The 21,599-nt window shown below is 44.5% G+C and overlaps 1 long non-coding RNA gene across 1 annotated transcript; it reads left to right on the forward strand.

Moving 5' to 3' along the window:
• The first annotated feature begins 2,087 nt into the window (after positions 1 to 2,087).
• Positions 2,088 to 4,262, forward strand: LOC133958353 (uncharacterized). Its single transcript, XR_009921678.1, has 3 exons — positions 2,088 to 2,370; positions 2,441 to 2,583; positions 4,045 to 4,262. It is a non-coding gene; the product is annotated as an uncharacterized LOC133958353 (long non-coding RNA).
• Positions 4,263 to 21,599: the final 17,337 nt, after the last annotated feature.

A 21,599-nucleotide genomic window follows, 5' to 3' on the forward strand; every position in this document is an offset into this window, starting at 1 on the left:
TGATGAAATCTCGACAGCTTCACTGCAATGTCAGTGAAAGTGGAAGCCTCTGAACATCTTGGAAATAGACTGAGAAAGCTCAAAGCTTAAAGAGTAGATCCAGAGAGACTTGTTTTAATTTGATCCGAACAAGGAGCGACTTCACGTCTCGACCACCTTCAGATCCAGAACTTAAGAGAACAGCCGATCTCAGACTGTGGGAGTGAAATCAGTTTTTTGAAGAGAAATCTTTAATTTTGGGAGGCAGGCTCACTTCCTGTGTAGCTGCTGATTCATTTCTGTGCAGATATTTGGTTCCATTAGCATTCAGACCGATTCGTCTCAGCTGGCAGGCTGTCAACCGCCTTCCTCCATCGCACTGTGTGTGTTTGGTTCCTTTCACAAAGCAATCAGGAGCCAGTCGGAATAATTGTGGCTGTAACTTTTAAATGCAAATTAAGTTTTAACCAGTGAAGACATGCATGAGCCTGGAAGAAAAACAATCGTCTGAAGTGCAAATATTTGACTTTTTTAACCTATAAATTGTTTTTCAGTGTCTATAAAGTAGGAAACTGAAATAATAAAAAAGCTTAAAAGTTACTTATCAGTCTGCAAAGCTCTTGTTCTATTCACCGCTCTAAAAGTTTGGATTATAAAACTCCAGATTGAGGAAGTACATTTTTGTGGTCGGCAGCTCGTTAAAGGTGGAGTAGCCCTGACTGACACTCCTCAGACACATGCAACAGCTTCATGATGTCAAAAATGGGAGGAACCAAATGCTCATCTGACCATAAACCTGAAGGTCGTGGTGAAGAGTTTGGTGAGATTTTACGATTTTGTTGCTACATTGAAGTGTATGAAAAGTGTTGTGTACAGTGGTGGGGTTGTGGAGTGTTGTGTGTGTGCAGAGTTTTCCTTGTGCAACACTGATCTAAACTTGCTGATGCAGATTCCTGTGAGTCTCCTTGGTGGAGATCCAGGTGGATTGGAGGTCACACCTGTGAAAACCTGCCTGACACAACAGCAGCTGCACAGAGACGGACGAGCGGCTGCTGCAGGGACGACAGGCAGGAGGTCGAGGAAGAGGGGGAGCAGGAGAGGAAGAGGGGGAGCAGGAGAGGAAGAGGGGGAGCAGGAGAGGAAGAGGGGGAGCAGGAGAGGAAGAGGGGGAGCAGGATGGGAAGAGGGGGAGCAGGAGAGGAAGAGGGGGAGCAGGAGAGGAAGAAACCCCGTCTGATGAATGCACTGTTTCCACACTGAGCTACTTTATATGAACCTGTTTATTTGCACTGAGACTATTTTAAGATGCGTATCGTCTGTTTCGAGTCTTTTATTTTTATTGTGGGAACTGTTGGGTTTGTTTATCATTTTTAAAGGTCTTGACCTTCTTGTGTAAAGCGCCTTGAGGTAATCTCTATTAGGATTTGGCGCTTTACAAATAAAACTGAATTGATTTGAAACAGTGAGTTTGAGGGTCACACACGGTAAATGGCTCAGTAACCTAAAGATTATAAAGATTGTGATTAATGAATAACAGACTGACCTGCAAGGTTAATAAAGATAATGATCTAGTAAGAAAGAAATAAGTAAGTAAAGAACCCCCAGATACAAATGCTGCTAACTTGTGCCGATGACATCATTTTTAAATTAGTTCATGTCCAATCCACTGACATGGAGGAGGCGAGGTCTATTACCTATCCAGCAGCCAGCCACCAGGGGGCGTTCAGGGCGTTTTTGCTTCACTTTCAGGGAGTTGTCATGCCGTCCATCTTTCTGTGTAGTTTGAAGTAATGTTTCATGATTTGTTCTTAACTTTCTAAAATATTAATTTATATTTACCTCAAAGCGCATTTAAATAGTGAACAGGTCCATGCTACTTATATCTCTCTAAATTAATCTCATTACATTTAATAATGAATCACTAACTTCAGGGTTGAGATTCAATCACAACGGAAATACTTTTAGGGGGACTTCATTACTAGAGTGTCGTCGACCAATCAGGTCGCTCCTCTGACACATCTGGTTGTGTGTCTGTGGACTCTGCAGTGTTTTCTTCTCCACGCACCAACACAGCAACACACTGTGGTGGTGTGCAGGAATAGATCGTGACTCATGAGCGAGGGTGCTGTACACACACACACACACACACACACAGACACACACCCTGCTCCCTCTGTGTGCGAGTGTGATGTGATGCGGTGCGACTGCATGAATCCTGCTGTGCAGTCTGATGTCGTGTGTGGTGACGCCGCTCCATCAAAGAAACATGGGACGAGCTGCTGCTTCCAGAAGAGTGGAGAACCTGAAGTGTTTCATGGGATGTCACACGGCTTCTACATCTGAACAGTGAGTCAGCTCTGAAGATGGATCTCAAAGAAACCCTGGGACGAGGTAGAACACTGAACTGATTCTCACCTGAGACATGAAAACGTTGTGGGTAAAATATGATGTCCTCTTACAGCTGTGAGTCCCCGTGTGGACGAGGGTCATTAAAGAGGCTCGGACTCTGTCTCCTGGAACCCAGATGACAAACTGTCTCCTGACGCTCGGGACTGATGCAGACCTGAAGCACAGATGTCAATGATGAAATATTTCATGGCTTTGGTAAAGTTTGTCCGTTTGGGGAATTTGTCTTGGTGCAAGAAGGGAGAATTAAATACCTGCTGCTGATAGATGACGTTTATCACTCTCCTCTGTTGCATTTGGAGAATTAAGTCAAAATACAGAAAAGACTAAATTTGTCCATTTGATTGATGTCTGAATTCCTCTGTCCTCTCTTTCTTTTATTCGGCTCGTTCGTTCTTCCGGTCACTAACTAAGACAAAGGAGATTTTTAATTTGTCATATCTAAATAAATAGAATAAACTTGAAAACATCTATCCATCTATTCATCAATTCATTATCAATACCACTGATCCTTTGAGGGTCTCAGGAGGGCTGCAGCCAATCCCCACACACAAAGGCCAAACTGGGACTCAAACCAACAACTGTCTCCCTTTGCTCCCCCGAGTAAAAACGAAACTTGAAATGTGCATCCCGTAAAACTAGTACTACGACAAACAGAGTTTTATTGTAACGTGATCAGATTCGTTTGTGACCAGTTAACTGTCAGCACATCCATCCATTTGATTGGCTCCTGCAGCTGAATCATAAATGTATTTCTCGCCCCCCCCCTCCTTCTCTCATATTTCTCTCAAAGGTTTCCCTCTCCTACAGTCTGCCATTCTCTCTCCCTCTCCCTCTTATTTCCTTACCTCCCTCACTCTCCGCATACTCGCTCTCTCTCTCAGCTTTATTTTGGTTGAGAGAGATAATCCCTGAGTCACGTGGAGGCAGAGAGAGAGAGAGAGAGAGATTGAGAGAGAGAGAGAGAGAGAGAGAGAGAGAGAGAGAGAGATTTCTGTAATGTATAGTCGGATTCATGAGGCACACAAACACACTAACACACAAATACACAGACACTGCTTCTGTCCTCTCTTTGCACTACCTCTAATGCATCTGTGTGTGTGTGTGCGTTTGTGTGTGTGTGTGTGTGTGTGTGTGTGTGCATGTGTGTGCATGTGTGTGTGGCTATGGAGAGATAATGCCACTGAAGTCCATTTGAACTGAACTGAGAGGGCAAGAATGATAGAGAACAAGTGAAACGCACATCCACACAGACACACACACACACACACATGCGTAAACAGACCAAACTACTGCCAGCCACTGGAAACAGCTGTTGTTGGACGGTCACCAGAACATAAGATTAATCAGAGAGAGAGAGAGAGAGAGAGAGAGAGAGAGAGAGGAGAAGAGGTGGAGAGAGGAGCAGAGAGCAGGGATGAGATAAACGGGGGGGGGGGGGGGGAGTGATGGGAATGAGGAAGAGGGATGAGTCATGTTTAGGAGGAGGGATGCAGCGATGAGATAGAGGGAGTGCGTGACGGGGAAAAAGGAGAAGACGATTAAAGCGGCAAATAAAACGTGGACACGCCTCCTGCACACGTTCAGGAAACATGTCAGAACCAACACGCCAGCGTTTTAACCACATACGTGTTTGTCCACACATACTTTGGGTTTCAGCCGGAAACGAGCGCAGCTGATTGGATGAGTTCATCTCTTTAATCCAACAAGAGGAGCAGAGCAGCGGTTCGTGCAGAGCTCGCCAACAGACTGGCCAATCACAGCCGAGGAGGAGCGGATGGAGAGACTCTAAGTTCCTCCGTCATCGCTCGTTTCCCGATGTTAGCAACCGATCTCACAAACTCAGGAAGCTTCATGTTCGTCCATTAGAAATAAAAAGCTGATATTGTGTGTATCCAAACCGACTTGAGTCCGTTATTGTTATGTTTGTGTTGTCGTGACTCTGACGTATCTGCTTGTTTCCCCCCCGATTACAGACAGAGACCAACAAACAGACGGACACAGATTTCATTCGATTGCTTTTGTCTGAACCCGACCCGACAGCTTCTGACAGTGAGAACCACAACAGCTTGCTAACGACGGCTAATTGAAGTAGTTCTGTGTTCCGTGTTCGTATCTCTGTCTGATTCTGTCGTCAAACAAAAGAAACACACAAATAAGCAAACGAGAGCAACTACATTCTGAATTCATCTGCATTGAGACAACCCCCCCCCCCCCTCTCCTTGCCCTCCTTCTCTTTTCTAGTTTTCCTTCATTGGTGTTAAAACAAAGTCGATGACAAACGAAGCCGAGCATTGAAAACGAACGTTGTGTACGGTGTCATTTATAAACATTAACAGGGGAATTTCACACTCGACAGACGCAGGAATGGTCTCTCCGGCGTGTGACGGGAGCGGAACCGGGGATCAAACCACCGGCTCACGGACAAAGTGGAGCTGTGAGCAGCACACGTGTTGAGTGAACAGTTATTCAGATTCAGGCTTTAACAGTTGTTATCAGCATCGTTCCTCAGTATCGACAAGAGAGAGAAAAACCCCTGATTGTGTTTTCAATCATTGATGGTTGATCTAATTGCAATTTGGCACGAGCTCGTTAATGAGCTGCATTGATATGTAACTGCTTTAAAGTCCTATCGACCAATCAAAGCGCCGCATTCACACATTCACACATTTGTTCTATATGCAAAGTTATTCCTATCACACTATTTTCTGGTTAAAGGCATAATTGTATCCATGCAATGAAAGAGTGCTGGGGGTAGGATGATAGTCCTGATCGCCCCCTGGTGGCCGGCAGAACCATAAGTCATAAACCCCTCCTTCTCCATGTTAGCAGATGGGACAGGGACCAAACTGGAAAAGAATCAAAGTATGGTTTCTTTCATTTTAGATCATTGTTATCACACTGATGTATGTTCATGTGTTCAAGTTTCTACTCGGCTTGATTTTAATTTGTTATTTGATTCTATAAAAAGGAGGTGAAACATAATAATTGTTTAAATAGCAGCGTTCATGCCTGCAATATTTTGGCTTCATTTGTGGAAACTGGAAAGAACTGTTGTCCATCTTTAATGTACGGTCTATGGTTCAATTGTTTAATGGACCCACTTTAAGCAATCTTTTCAAATTAAATCTACAAAGTTTCCACTTATTTATGTATTTATTTGTGTTTAATTTTTCCTTTGAGGAGATGAAGTACGAAAGTTTTGAAAAAGGTAAAGTTTCAGTAAAAAGACTCAAACCAGATTCAACTGATGATTTATGAGAGAAATAAGCAGATTTAGTGTCAGTTCACTGTTTCTAAGAGGTGGACGACTGCTGTCTACTTACTGAGCATTTAGGTTGCACGCTTGTGTGCACACATGGGCCTGTTTGTGTGTCTGCACATGTGAGCGTGTGTGTTTGTGTGTTAGTGTTTGTGTGTGTGTGATGGTCTGGCTTTTTGTGCCCAACAAAAATGATGTGACATGATCTGATGACCTGAGCGCCGCCGTGATGAGAGAAGAGTGAGAGACGGAGACGGATGAAGGGAGAACAGGCCCTGAGGAGATGGGGGGGGGGGGGGGGGGGGGAGACAGATTGAAAGAGAGCAAAAAGGGACGGAAATAAAAAAAAAGAGAGAGAGAGTATTCCTCAGGCACCTGCCCCTTGCTCGCTCCATTGAGGGAGAAATCTCCCATAATTACCTCAGAGCCCGCAAGACCACACACACACACACACACACACACACACACACCCACACACACACACACAGACACACACACGCACATACACACCGACACACACACACAGACACGCACACAAACACACGAGGATGAGGAGATGGGGAAGAGAGGGGAAATCCTCATATAACCTCAGTAAATCCATCCCAAATGCTGCGAGCCCACAGCTCAGGAACTCGCTTGCTCATTCAAACAAACAAGTAGACACACACATGCACACACACACACAAACACACACATGAATACACACACAGATACACACACGTGGGAACAACCAGAAGATGCTGAGAGAGGGTAACAAAAAACAAAACTGGGTTAGAGAGAGAGGGCGGGGAGGGTGAGACAGAGAAGAGCGATCAAATGTAAAAAGAGAGAGGGAGAGCTAATGCTGAAACTACACACAAACACACACACACACACACACACAAACACACACACACACACACACACAAAAGAAAAGATTAAGAATTTTCCTCCAAGGCAGAATAATAAAAGATGGTTTACACACATTGCAGATGAGTTTATGGTGGGTGTGTGTGTGTGTGTGTGTGTGTGTGTGTGTGTATGTGTATGTGTATGTGTATGTGTATGTGTATGTGTATGTGTATGTGTATGTGTATGTGTATGTGTATGTGTATGTGTATGTGTATGTGTGTGTGTGTGTGGTCTTACAAACAATTTGCCACGGAAGTTTCTTTTACACACACATAACAAAAGCAAATCTCCAAACCTTCAAAGTAAAATCCAGGCCAACATAAAGCACACATGTGAGTGTCTCTGTAAGTCCTGACCTCACAACCTCACACACGTTGCTCTTCACTCTCATGTCTGTGAAAACACTGACAGTGTGAGCGGTGGCAGTTCGATTCCCACTGGGCCCTGACTGTGCTAAAAGGCACTCAGGATGACAAGTGCACGGACTGTAGAGCTTCACACAGTCTTTGCAGGATGTCAACTTCAGTTCACTTTCTGTGGTTGTTCCTCAGATCCTGTTTTGTGTAGGTGAGGTTTGTGTTGAGTGAACGGATCCGTTTGTGGGTTTCATTACAAATTAAGTTTTCAAAAAGCACACAGGTGGATTTGTGTTGTTTCTTCTCCAACACACAGCAGAAATACAACATTAAACCAATCTACACACATTCAGAAATATCAGGCGCTTAAACTTTACAGCAAGTCTTAAATCTAAGTTGTTGATTCAGTCTCAAGAAGTTTTGTGGAAATTTTGTACTTGTAGACATCTGCAGTAAATAGTAATTAGATCCCGAGGGAAACAAACTGCAGAGAAAAAATGATTATTTATTTAATATTGACTTCATTAGTATATGTAGGCCTGTTCAGCAAGATGGTCAGAAAGTATTTATTTAATCTATTTTTACTTTATTTGCAAACCACAGAGTTAGGTAACTTATGTATGGCTCCGTTCACAACTGTTTAATGTAAGATTGTGGTCAGGGTAACAATGAAAAGTTTGCCTTTAGATGTTAATGAAGGTGATTAACAGATATTTGTTGTGTGTCATGTTGTCGTCACGTCTCGTGGGTTTTCAGTTTCCTCCCACAGTCCAAACACATGCAGATAGAATAAAGGGGGATGCTAAATTTACCGTAGGTGTGAATCTGGGTGTGAAGGGTTATTTGTGTTGAGCTGGTGACCTAACCAGGCTGTGACCCGCCTCTCTTGCAGTATCCGCTGGGATTGACCCCCCCCCCCCCGCGACCCTTTAAGGATGAGCAGCATAAATCAGGGATGGATGCAAACCAACCTTAACTAAAGTGCGCCTGTTCCCTTAAGACTCAAAACCTCTTTAATTTGCCTCAACCCCTGAGTAGCCTCTATTCACCCAGTGTTCTTAATAAATGCAGCTTCATTGGTTTATAAAAGTAAAGACTCCAAAATAAATAACACGGAAAATTACCTTTCTCATCACAACTAAGCAGAACATGATTAATATTCAAACTGCTGTGAGAGACAGGAGGAGGACAGAGAGGAGGACAGAGTGTTGTGAGAGACAGGAGGAGGACGGAGAGGAGGACAGAGTGTTGTGAGAGACAGGAGGAGGACGGAGAGGAGGACAGAGTGTTGTGAGAGACAGGAGGAGGACAGAGAGGAGGACAGAGTGTTGTGAGAGACAGGAGGAGGACGGAGAGGAGGACAGAGTGTTGTGAGAGACAGGAGGAGGACGAAGAGGAGGACAGAGTGTTGTGAGAGACAGGAGGAGGACAGAGAGGAGGACAGAGTGTTGTGAGAGACAGGAGGAGGACGGAGAGGAGGACAGAGTGTTGTGAGAGACAGGAGGAGGACGGAGAGGAGGACAGAGTGTTGTGAGAGACAGGAGGAGGACGGAGAGGAGGACAGAGTGTTGTGAGAGGCAGGAGGAGGACGGAGAGGAGGACGGAGTGTTGTGAGAGACAGGAGGAGGACGGAGAGGAGGACGGAGTGTTGTGAGAGGCAGGAGGAGGACGGAGAGGAGGACAGAGTGTTGTGAGAGACAGGAGGAGGACGGAGAGGAGGACAGAGTGTTGTGAGAGACAGGAGGAGGACGGAGAGGAGGACGGAGTGTTGTGAGAGACAGGAGGAGGACGGAGAGGAGGACAGAGTGTTGTGAGAGACAGGAGGAGGACTGAGAGGAGGACGGAGTGTTGTGAGAGACAGGAGGAGGACGGAGAGGAGGACGGAGTGTTGTGAGAGACAGGAGGAGGACGGAGAGGAGGACAGAGTGTTGTGAGAGACAGGAGGAGGACGGAGAGGAGGACGGAGTGTTGTGAGAGACAGGAGGAGGACGGAGAGGAGGACGGAGTGTTGTGAGAGACAGGAGGAGGACGGAGAGGAGGACAGAGTGTTGTGAGAGACAGGAGGAGGACAGAGAGGAGGACGGAGTGTTGTGAGAGACAGGAGGAGGACGGAGAGGAGGACAGAGTGTTGTGAGAGACAGGAGGAGGACGGAGAGGAGGACAGAGTGTTGTGAGAGACAGGAGGAGGACGGAGAGGAGGACAGAGTGTTGTGAGAGACAGGAGGAGGACGGAGAGGAGGACAGAGTGTTGTGAGAGACAGGAGGAGGACGGAGAGGAGGACAACGGACAAACGTCTCCGTCCGCGTCCCGACTGCAACAATCATAACACAAGGAGGGAAATTAATTATGGAGCAGATTAATTATTAAATGATAAATCATGTGTGGAGTAGAACAGTTGTGAGAGTTGTCACCTGGTGCTCAGACAAAAAGCCTCCTCAGTGTTGAATACAACCAAAACTAATAACATTATCTACAAATTTATCTACGTGTATTTAATAAGGGGCTTTCTGCAGAAATGATCAACACAGGGAAACCACAAGGGTCTCAGAGTGAGGATGCAGAACAGTCAAAAATCACAGGTCTTATATAGAAGGACTGAAGGCTGTCCCTCTGAACCAATCCAGACAGGTTCCATGGTGGGGGAAGGAGAGGAATCTAAACATTACCAGCTGATTCACATGTGTTTCCTTAGGTGATAAGAAGACATACACTACTTCCTTTGATGGGTTATTAAGTCACAAATGGCCTCACCGTATTTCAACACTAACAGTTCCGACCATAAAACATTTGGTGTATGAATGAACGGTTCCCTGTGTGTTTAGCATTGGTGAGATTGGTAAACAACAACGTCAAATTCTTCTACACACAATTGTTGTGTGTTTATTCATGAGCAAACATCGGAAAATCCATAACAATGCTTATTATATCGGTTTTGTTAACACTGCTTGGTCTTATTACAAGTTTGTAGCTAATGGCACTCAACCAAAGTACCAACATTAATTATTAGTAAACCTCTTCTCTGATTTTATTGAACTGACTATTGACCTTTTTTGATTTTGTTTTAATCCGATGACGCTGGACATCCTGGAGAAATGGTTTAACTTGAATAAAGTAAAAAATGCTCATTTTCACTATTGTTTATTTTGAAGCTTTTTGTTTTACATGTTTATAATTAGAATGAAACATGTTTCTTCATGAAGAACCCAAATCCTACAATTAATATAGTCCACGGAAAGTATATTGTTCTGTTTTATAGCCCTAAAATAATTCTGTCAACAAAGAAAAAGCCAAAAGGAGCGTTTGAGAGGAACCATAAGTTCAACTAACTTTAAAACAACGTACAGTTCAATGTGAATGTAACACTGGTTATTACCAGATTTCAAAGCAGCCTGTGAACGATCCACTCCATCAGCGACATCACAAGCAACCAGGAGTAAAGAGGTCAAGGGGCCAGTGGCGCGGCCGCCTGTGCACCGTGCCATGACACTGACATTCCCTGTGCAAGGTGGAATATGTAAGTTCCATGCGGTCCTGACCTTTGACCTCATTATTGGAGGCTGCTGAGATATAGATAGTGAAGCAGTTGCAATTTTGCATGTAAATCTTAACGTCTGTCTCAGGTTTGACTGCCGGTGTAAAAACAGGAAGTGCTTCACAGGCCATAACAAGAAAGATCACAGCACTGGAACTTGAACTGGGATGTGTCCGTAGCTCATTCACCAGTTCAGTGTCCCTTTGTACCGGAGAGGGGCACAGGTCTGGGGTCAGTGTTTAACAGGTGAGAGAGGCGCACTTATGAAAAACAGCAAAATGGTGCAAAGAAAAAGATTTGATCTTTATCAAGTTTCAAACTTTTGGTCTTTTCCATTCATTCTAATGACTCGAGGGTGAGATCAGGACACACCGGAGTTTCACCACCAGTCCTCATCAGGTTTTTTTTTCTCGTTTTGTGAAACAGCATTTAGTAGAACTCTCCCCTGAAAGCCAGAGTGATGAAATGCTTGTTCAGGTGGTTGGCGGCTGTTTGCAGCTGAGGCAGTTTCATCAGAGGTTTTTCTACCGAGCGACTCCCCTGAAGCTGCCGAGAGAAGTCGTCTCACAGCCGACTGATTCCTGCGGATTGCTCAGAGATCAAAGAGGAACTATGATATCAGTTCTCTGTAAAATGTTGCTGGAGAAATTATTAATTTTCATTCCCCAAAATAAAAGAAACGTATACAAAATATTAACAATATCTTCTTAATGATAAGTTGACAGAGGTAATTGTATATTTATTGTGGTTATATGATGTAAATATGTTCCTTAAGAGCTGATGTTGTGTTTGTGTGTTTGTTTGGGACGCCACATTCTAGATAATTAATGCTAAATAATCATAAGACGTGATGACATAGGGCATTAGCCTTGGGAGGGATATTGTATACATTACTATTATATATTTAAGAGTTTCAAGCCGATTTAACCAGTTGAATCCCAACAGGCGATGTCCAAATCAGCTCGTTCCACTTTCCCAACACGGTAAAATATCTGAAATCATGTGTCTTCTACTGGGATGTTTCCATTAACTTTCTACAGAGCTGTAAAACTCAGCCTCAGACAGAAGTGAAACCCGAACTGCCCGATTTTGCACATTATCTCCCGATCGATATCTTGTTCTGCAGCAACACGTCGGCCCCTGAAGTTGTTTTTCTCGAGGGGCCGTTATCAGTCGGAGCCCGAACCCAACGTCTTATTGTGAAATCATTGGGGAGTGTTGTGGTGATGAAAGCTGGAAGAAAAGAGAGAATCACAGAAAACAGAGAATCACAAAAAGGAATCGTTCCAACGACACAGAAGCTGAGTTTTTCCAATGGAACAGTTGCATTAGCAAGTTTTAAGACGACTCTCCTTGTATTTTTCATGTGTTTACTTTCAGTCAGAAATCCAACACAACACAATTAATCTTCCAGATCTCCATCCTCATTAAACTGCTGCCGCTGACATTAAAGCCTGTGTGAGACGGAGCCCTGGGAAATGCCACGTCGACGCCTCACAAATGTTAAGCAAAGTTAGTTTTGGTCATTATATCCCGTGATTACATTATCAAGACTTCCAGAGAACCTTCAGCCGCCATAAAAGACCTCGGCTGCTGATAAGCTATCGGCCTCTCCTTTCTCCGGAAAGGTGAATGACAAAAGGCACCGCAGCGCCCCTTGAGCAAGGCATTTGATCTGAGAGCGGAGCTGTGTGTAAACCAGGAAAGGTGAAGGAGGCCGCACTGGATTGATGTTTGTTTACTCCACTTTCATTCTCTTATCGTGAGCTGAATCCGCTGAGTGGACCCTGACAGTCGAGTGGATTCTGAATCGAACATCACGAGCGGGGGGATCACGTCTGTTCTCAGGAGATTCAATCACCACAGTTGTGCTGCTTCAGGAAATAGTTGTTTGCATCCTGGTCCAGTCACTAAAAGACGTAGTTTATAAACCTATGTTGACTGTAATGGTAAATTGTGTGTATGTTAAGTTTCAGAGGAGACAAACATCTATCTCAAAATCTTCATTTCTCTGCATTCTGCTTTGTGATTGGATTGTTATGGTCCAATCAGATTCAGGTGTAAAAATAGGCAATTTTGGCGAAACCAAATGTTTTCTACACGTCTGAATCCAAATGAGTCAGCTGTATGAAGATTTTTATAGCTTTTAGTCATAAAGAAATCCTCCTGCTGCTTCAACCAGCTGCCAGTCGTCTCCCTCCCTGTGTTCGTTACATGTGAAAGAAAAAAACTCGGAATAATGTGCACACCCAGTTTCTGCCCTGTCCACATTTCAGGTCAGAAAAGGTCTTGACCCTAATTTGAGCCCATAACTCAACCTGTGTTCATTCTCCACACATGAGCTATTTCATTAAGGTTGTAACATCTTAAACCTGCACAGACAGATCTGTTAAACCCACGTCCTTGTCCACTTGCTGTTTGTTAACTCTTGTCTTTGCACCGACTCAGATTCTGTTCACAGTCACTGTCGAGATCTCTCAGGATCTGGGTGGCTCGTTCGCGTCAGGGCTCTAATTGTATTTTACAAAGAGGTTACTCTGAGACACAAACACACAGACATGCACAGAAACCAGGCTCTAGCACAGGGAGGGCTAACCCTAACCCTAACCCAATAAAAACATGCTTTTTAGTCTATAAGTCTATTATCCAAAGAGAACTTGGGGGCAAAGGTTAACATACAGATAGCAGCTGATTTATCCTCCTCCCTTTGGGGCCATTATACAGATTTGCAGATCCGATTTACGCACACACACAGATTTTAAATACAGAAGTTGAAGATTTGAAAGAGGCTGGTGTTGTATTAATGATTTGTGAATTCAACATTTTAAATGAACTTAAAGTGCACAGAGTTTACGGCTCATAAATCAACACGAGGCCGCACAAACATGTATTATAACTAAAATTCAATTTCATTCTGCTCGTGTCCATTTAATTTGGAACTGCTCAGCTGGTTTAGATACTGGATGTGGTCCAGTTTAACCTGCTCAGTTCAATGTTCATCCCATTATCCTCCCTTCTATTCATCAGAGGAACAGAAGATAAGAGGAAGACAATGAGGAGAATAGAGCAGAGTCGTGAGGAAGAATAAGAAAAGAATAGAGGCTTGGGGGGGGATGGAGATTGCTGGGGAATCACCATAAGAGAGGGAGGAATGGAAGGGGAGAGGTGATGCAGGTGAGGGAGCAGAGATGGGAGGAGGGGTGCTGAAGAGGAGAGGCAGATGTGGATGGAGATGTTCAGGGAGGAGTGGTGGAAGGAGGTGAAATGGAGACGGATTGTGGTGGAGGAGGAAGGACGGGTGAGGAAGAAGAAGGCCTCTCCCCCCCTCTCACTCTCTCTCTCCCTCTCTCTCTCCCTCTCTCTTCCTCTCTCCCTCCCTCTCCCTTCTCTCTCCCTTCATCAGACTGTAATCTCTCTGGGTTGAGAGGATCAGAGGTCAAACAGAGGACTCCTGGGGAACGGTGGGAAAAGGATCTGTCAGCACACACACACACACACACACACACACACACACATACTGACACACACACTTAAAGATAGCATAACTGTGCATTGTCATAATTTTCTATCTTATTACTGAACCTTGTTGGTGTTGGATGAAATATCTGATGAAATATGGAAATAAAGAAAATGAGTTTAGCTGTTACATTCAGATTTGCAGTATTCAAATGCAATGCAGGTTTGGATTCACATTTGCACACCCACACCCACACATGCGTGTCCCCCTGCTCATGTGACTCAAGGACAAGTATCAGTGGCCGAAGGTCAGCTGGTTCCACATGAGTGGCCGGCATTCCAGTAGTGTCACTCTCAGCTGTGTGTGTGTGTGTGTGTGTGTGTGTGTGTGTGTGTGTGTGTGTGTGTGTGTGTGTGTGTGTCAGGGCTGGTTAGTTTGCATTTTAACGCAGCAGGAGCACAATCATGAAGGCGAGTCTGTCACTCTCTCTCTCTCTCCTCATTAGTTATAGAGCAAGTGCAAGCGTATGTGAATGTAGATATACATATGTGCATGTTAGTGAACCATGTGTGGGTCTGTGTGTGTGTGTATGAGTGTGTAGCTTGTCACAAGTTCCCATTAGTGCTGCTATTGATCAGTGGCTGGTATTACACGTCATTGTGTGTGTCCTCGTGCGTCTGTGTGTGTGTGTGTGTGTTTCTGAGTGAGGGCCTGCTCAGGTTTCATTGTCCATTAGTATGCATGTTTGATGGCCGTGCATGTGTGTGTGTGTGTGTGTGTGTGTGTGTGTGTGTGTGTGTGAAAGGCGATGATAATAAGGCTGCATGTTAGTCTGCTGTTACCAAGGCCATCTCAAGGCCACATCACCTTCCTCAGGAGTGTGTTCTTCTGGATCGATGCTCCCACACAGTGGAGGAGGAGGAGGGGGGGGGAGCCATGGTCACAGAGCAGAGCTCAGTCTCAGCTTATCCCAGTTCAATGCAATCCACTGATGTTTAACTTAGAGTGACCACATTATGCATTTCAAGTTTTTTCCTTGTGTCGTGTAAAAGTACAAACGTGTTCCTGCTCCAGAGAACATTGATCCTGAAGAGACAGAGACACCTTGTTAGCACTTCAGAGTTTATCTCTGTCAAAGGTCATCAGGTCACACGGAGACGAGCTGCTGAGAATCATCAAGACACGTCTCTAATACTGAAATACATGTATAAATGTATGTATAATATTTGGGGTGGAACCAAAATGAAAAATGAAGCTGCATTGTGGGAATTGTACATCCCGGACATTTTGGAGCTTGAACTTAATCAGGACTAAAAGTTATTTTCTCGATGCACAAGCACGATGTTGTGTTTCACAGATAATCTCTGTTTCCTGACTCCTTCCACACTGTGACCTCACTCCTCTGACCTCCCTCCAAACCGTCCAATCACCTCTGTTCACTTCAAATTCACCTTTTCACTATTTTCAGTGCGGTTTCATCGCCTGTAACTTTAATCTGAACTGATCCATGTTCTTACCACGCCGTGCCTAACGAGGGTCAGTCGGGGGCCGCCGCCGCCCCCCCAGCCCTCCTCTGATGACTTAATATGCATACCCACCGCCAGAAGGACGTTTACTGATGGTGGGTGGGGGGGGGGTAATTATGTGATATTCCTGGTGTAATTTTGGAGGGCAGGACGGGGAGTGCAGGTCCCCCCACCCCCCATCCCCTTCCTGTTAATATCTGCTGCATGGAGTCGTCCACAGCGTCTAATAAAACACTGACTCTTATCTCCCCGGAGGTGATTTTAAAACGACCTCAAACCATCAAGTCGACTCCTTCTCTCATTATGCAGAGGAGAGAAAAGTATGAAAACAAATCTGGAGGTGCAGAAGCATTCATTATGTATCTTTCAGAGCCGGCTACAGTTTGTCAGAGATTAAACCAGGACGACTGTGGATACTGTGTGGGTTTGACTTTTCAATGGATTTCTATCTTTGGTTGTTTTTTAACCTTGTGATGCAGCTGGATTCCTCTGCAGCGAGCGACCACCTCTCCGGCACCCGGCTGATGGACCAGGGTGGTTCCAGCTTCTGAAGATGTTACTGTTCCATCAGAGCTGGAGAGGAAACACAAGCACCGAACCCTCTTCTCAACGTAAAATGTGTTTTCCTTCTTCTCCCAATTGGCTTCGGCAGACGGTGACGGCCAGATGGTTCGTCCAATCACCTGCCAAGTCGTTTTTTTTTGGAAAGCGCCTGCTCATTCGCAGTGCTCCACAAAGCCCTCCCAGATGGTCACGGGAAACAAACCGTCTGGTGCGTCAGATTAGTTGTTTTTATTCGGCACAGTGAAACCCATATCCAGACAGATCTCCGCGGCTTTGGCAGATGTGAAAGGGTCAGATCACCGAAATGAAACAAATCTGGCCTTGTTAATACTTCAGTTATGTCTGTGATGGCAGAACCCAACAAAGCCAGGTAAAGCCAGGCAGAGGTTGTTGATCAATCACAACAGGGTGGTTGAACTGGCCAATCAGAGCAGACTGGGCCTAACAGGAGGCCGGCCTTAAAGAGACAGGAGCAAAAACCAAGTGTTTGAGACAGAGGCTGAAAAGAGGAGCTGCAGCGATGATGAGTTTTCTGATCATTCAAGCAACTAAACCTTTTCAAGTAACACCAATTATGATGTTTAACCTGAATATGAGTAAATATACGTCTCCTTCAATAGTAACTCAGCATTAGAATAATAGAACGATAGTTATATATATGTACCTTTAGCTCGGAGGAACGGTTTGTCACAGACTTTGTCAGCCTGCGTTTGTCATTTGTGTAGTTGCAGTTGAAAGCCAGTGAAAGACATTACAGCCTTTGTTGAAACTGATGAGTTTGGTCACTCCTGACAAACTTAAAGAGAAAGTTGAGATAAGTACAACATTAAATCCCCATTACTCAGGACAATCAGGACGTCTGACTACCAACACTCTTAATTTACTCTCTACGAATCCAAGCGCCCCTGTGGAAGCTGTTGTGACAGCCGGCTCTGGATTAACACTTCTGCTTCTGGGAGAGAGACGTTGCCGTTGAAGTTATTAAATGTTTTTTTTCTTGCCGCAACAAGAAGGAAATTCCATTTGTCTCATTTGCGTCGCGGTGGCAGCCGGCATCTCAGTCTGATGTCTCATAAACAAACAGATAAATCCAACACCAGCTTCACGTTGAGCCTCCACTCAAAGAAAACAATAGAAAATACTGGAAATCTGAGTGAAGTGTTCTGGATTATTTTTCTAATTTATCTCCAATTTGATCCGCACTTCACAAATTATGTTGTTACAAGTGATATTCTTGTGAAACGTGTGTCACATTAATTATTTTATAACACCAGCGGAAACGTCAGGCCGGTAGTTTTCCTCCCCCCCCCCCCTGTTTCAGACTCAGTGTATTGCTCCCATACAGCTTTATTATGACAGTTGGCTACGAGGAATTCAAAACAAGAACGCCCCTGGTCTTCCCCGTGGGCAACCAACCTCCATAACACACACGCTGCCGCACACTCAGACCTGCGCCTGCGTCGGCTCCTATGAAGACACACAAAGTCAAACTCAGACATGCATGTAACGGTCACAAAAACACACACACACACACACACACACACGCTGCCGCCCCCACCTCTTGTGTTTTCATAACGCAGTATAAAGGGTAAGTCGGGCTTTGCTTGTTTACAGTGCACACACACACACACTCGTACACACACACACACGTGCACACACACACCGCTGCCGAAGTGGAGAAAAACAAAAAAGTCCTCATGCTTCCTTTAACCCCTGGCAGGTGTAGGGGAGGGGCCGGGGGTGGATGTATGGATAGGCTGCACCGGCGGTTCGAGCCCTCGGGTGAGGGACAAGCGGTGAGAGTGTAGGGGGGGGGCATTCAGAGTAAGTAAGCAGTCGACTCAAAAACATCCCCCAAAAATTCGAATCCTCTTATTTCTCTACTGGTCCACAGCCATTTAGAGGGTTTTGGTTTTTCGGAGTTGTGGACATCTTGGTTTTTGTGCTGCCACAGCGATTCAACAGAAGCTAATGGATTTTTATTTTGTGGCTTTTAAATCATTCAAAAATTACATCTAAAAAATTCAGTGAGGTTTTCCCACAAAGTACGTTCAGGTCACTCAAGATGCTCTAGTTCCAAATAAGAAATTTGGCCTGTGAGCTCCTCCCACTTTCCATCCACTCCCTGTATTCTGTTCATTCTCTGTTTCTCTCAGGTCGTGTTTTCTTTTCCCTGTTCCTTGAGTTTGACTCTTTTTTTTGGTTCCTTGTCGTCTCTCCATGTTTCTGTCTCACACGGAATGTGGCAAGCACTGAGGGAGTCGCTTCAGAGAACAGCCTGAAGACAGCTCGCAGGTAAAAGCATGCACACACACACACACACACACGCACGCACACACAAACACACATGCCGTGACTGTAGTCATTATGGAGCCTGGAGACTGTCATGTGTGTAAGCACTTAAACATCCTTCAGCTCTGCACTGTCATGCATAGATACTGTATAACCTGCCAACTAATGTGCATGCATCATCAAATCACATGCATGCACGTGCAAAGACACACACACACACACACACACGCACACAAACACACACACACACACTGTTTAAACCAAAAACAAATGCCACCAGCAGGCAGAACGGCCTCTTGAGGGACCCAGCACATGTACTCTACTTTGCTCAACCTCATTTTGTACTCATTACGTTTCCCCTGTTCTGATCCTCTGACGTTAGAGTTAAATCAGAAGTGACAACATTGTAAATCAGAGAAACCTGATTTTTAACTTTGAGCTCAGGTCGATATTCAGAGAAGTTTCTCCGTGAAGAGGTTTCTCTCTCGGTGTAAAAACCTTGTGTGTCGCAGAAGGTGTGAAACGTCTCCACTCATCTGCTCCAGTGACCCACTTAGGTAACCCAGTGTCCAACAATATCCAGTTGTGTCTTTGTTGAGGAACGTTTTTGTCAATACTACAAAATGGTATCTTAAGTCATATCGTGCATAATAAGCATTTATGTGTGTTTGTCCTATATAACACACAAAACATTTTGTGTGTAGAGTGTGTCCATGTGCTAAGTGTGTGTTTGTGTGTGCACGTGTGTGTGAAGGTCACTATGTGTGTGTGTATGTGTGTGTGTATATATGAGTTTGTGTGTGTTTCACTGTGCTCATGTGAAACATTCAACAAACAGAGGAGAGTAGACACCACCGGCTACACCCTGTGGTGTGATAGAAATACCACACACACACACACACACACACACACACACACACACTTGTTTCTCAATGACTTCAGAGGACATTATATTGACTTTGATTCACTTTCCTGGAGACTTGCGCTCACTTTCACCCCCAAATTCCCCTTAACCTCTAGTATATGCCTGAACCCCATTAGGAACCCCCCATAATGTGACAGTGTAAATAGATTTGTGTCCTCGCAACGTGAGTAAAAACCTTAAACACACACTCACGTTGCTCCCTGGCTGAGAATGATAAAGCAACGATTTGGAGGAGGGAGGAGACAGGCGGGTGGAGATAGTGGCTCTTGGAGGAAAACATGCAATAAATAAAAAAGGAAAGTGAAGAAGATGGAGAAAGATAAAGAAAGAGAAGCATGTGTGTTCTCCTCACTGGAACGAGGTGGAAGACCAGAATAGAGCTGCTCTGTGAAATCATTAATCAACCTTTCTAACGCTAACCACCGGCTGACCAACACTGGAAACCAGTCGTGAGGTCTCGACCCATGAACACACTGAGTGTTGATGTGCTGAAAGCCTGATGGTGATGAGCGGTGTCGGGGGGGAACCCACGGCTGGTTTGTGGCGTTGACTGTTTCCAAGAGTGTCAGGGCAGCGCTGACATGCTATTAATATGCCAAACTATTACAATACTATTAATAATGATGACAATAACAACACTTTCAACACAAACAGGCATTTAATCATCAACGTGGTGCAACTTGAGCTGTTCCATGCAGAACTTTGTGAATCTGTGATATACAAAAGGCCGACTGGTGAGTAATGTCAGGGTTGATGAGTCTGAGGGATGATTCCGTAATTATAAGCTCAAATTAATTCATAATAATCACAAAAACCCTAATCTATCGAACCTCAAACAGCTTAGAGGCAAAAACGACAAGAAACTAAAAGGAACGAAGGATGTTTGTGGTGATAAGAGCTAACAGCGGTGTCAGGTGATGTAAACAGGATCACGTGACATTTAATTCAGTTTCTCATGTTAGCATGTTTATATCTGCCTCGTGTCATAACGAAACTATCAGCTGAGTCTTATGAAAATGGCGTTTTGGCTCTAAATCAAAAGGATAATTGAGATTTTGGTATAAACGTGACAGCCCGTCAGCGTTTACATGATTTTACTCTCAGGATCATTGTGGTTCCTTTTGTTTGATTGATTTGTGGTTTGAAAATGTTGAATATCTCATCAGAGAATAAGGTTTATTTTAAAGCCTTGTTCCCATTCAGACACAGAGTTGTGAAACTGACACATCTTATTTTAGGAGTGAGCCTCCGGTCCTGCATGTCAATGGAGGTCTTGGTTTTTAGAGCCTCGGTTCGTGTTTCACTCGGAGGTTAAACCACTGTGAGGCCGGACGGCAGGAAGTTACACGTTCACTGTGTGTGATGAGAGAAGAGACACAACAAGAGCTTGTGTGGGGAGAGGAGGAAACAGAAACTCAGAGGGGACAGGACGATTCTCACGATTACTTAATAAAATATATTACACCAGAAAATCTGCTGAGAGTTTGTGTTGATTTTGAGAAACTGACAGAGACGAGTAAGCGATTAAATCCTGTTTTATATAATAAATCCTGTTCTTTCACATTGGGACATTTGTCTGATTCAATTCCTCAGGTACACTGTGTAGTTAAATGTCTCTTCACTTGTTTTACAGCTGCTGTTGTGCATGTGTGTGAACTGCAGTACTTCTACACAACACAAGTTTAATTTGAATATTTATTTTGAAGATTTATACGTTCCTAATGTACATGGTATTGTAGTTTTACTCGTCTTAGATTCCTGGATTATCTGATATCCACAGAGTGCTGCCGCCCACTCGGCCTGACCGGTGTCATCCTTTGTCAACGGAATGAGCGTCCGGGGAAATAACAGAAATGATGCAGCAGCTGTCAGTCAACCTAACTTCTGGAGACAAAGATGGACGAGATCACAGCTGTCCGAGAGCCAAGTGGTCCGCCCCCCACCCCCCCCCCCCCCCCCCCCCCCCCAGAGGCTATTTACAGCAAATATCACAGACCCTTCCCCCCTCCATGTACGTGGATGGGACATGGACCAACCCAAGCAGAGTACATGTTAAAAACAATGTTCCTGAAGATGATCTGAAGTGTTTTCTGATGAGTTTGGTTTGAAGCAGTTATTAAATGATGTAAAAACAGGCTGACTTGTGATTGGTCGAGACTGAGCGCTGACAGGACCTTGAGCAAGCTGCTCCACTGCACATTCATCTGCATGTGATACACTATCTATGGACACACGTCATCCATACTTTATTTACAGTCTCCGGGCAGAGACTCCTGGTTCTCCCTGTGTCTCTAGATTTATTACAAGTTTACGTGCTTATGATACAGGTTCTGTATATTGATGTCAGGGCTCATAAATCTCCAGACTCGCACACAATCCCATTCACCAAATGATTCTCTCCAGAAATA

Source organism: Platichthys flesus, chromosome 8, assembly GCF_949316205.1.
Source record: "Platichthys flesus chromosome 8, fPlaFle2.1, whole genome shotgun sequence".
In the NCBI taxonomy this organism is placed as follows: domain Eukaryota; kingdom Metazoa; phylum Chordata; class Actinopteri; order Pleuronectiformes; family Pleuronectidae; genus Platichthys; species Platichthys flesus.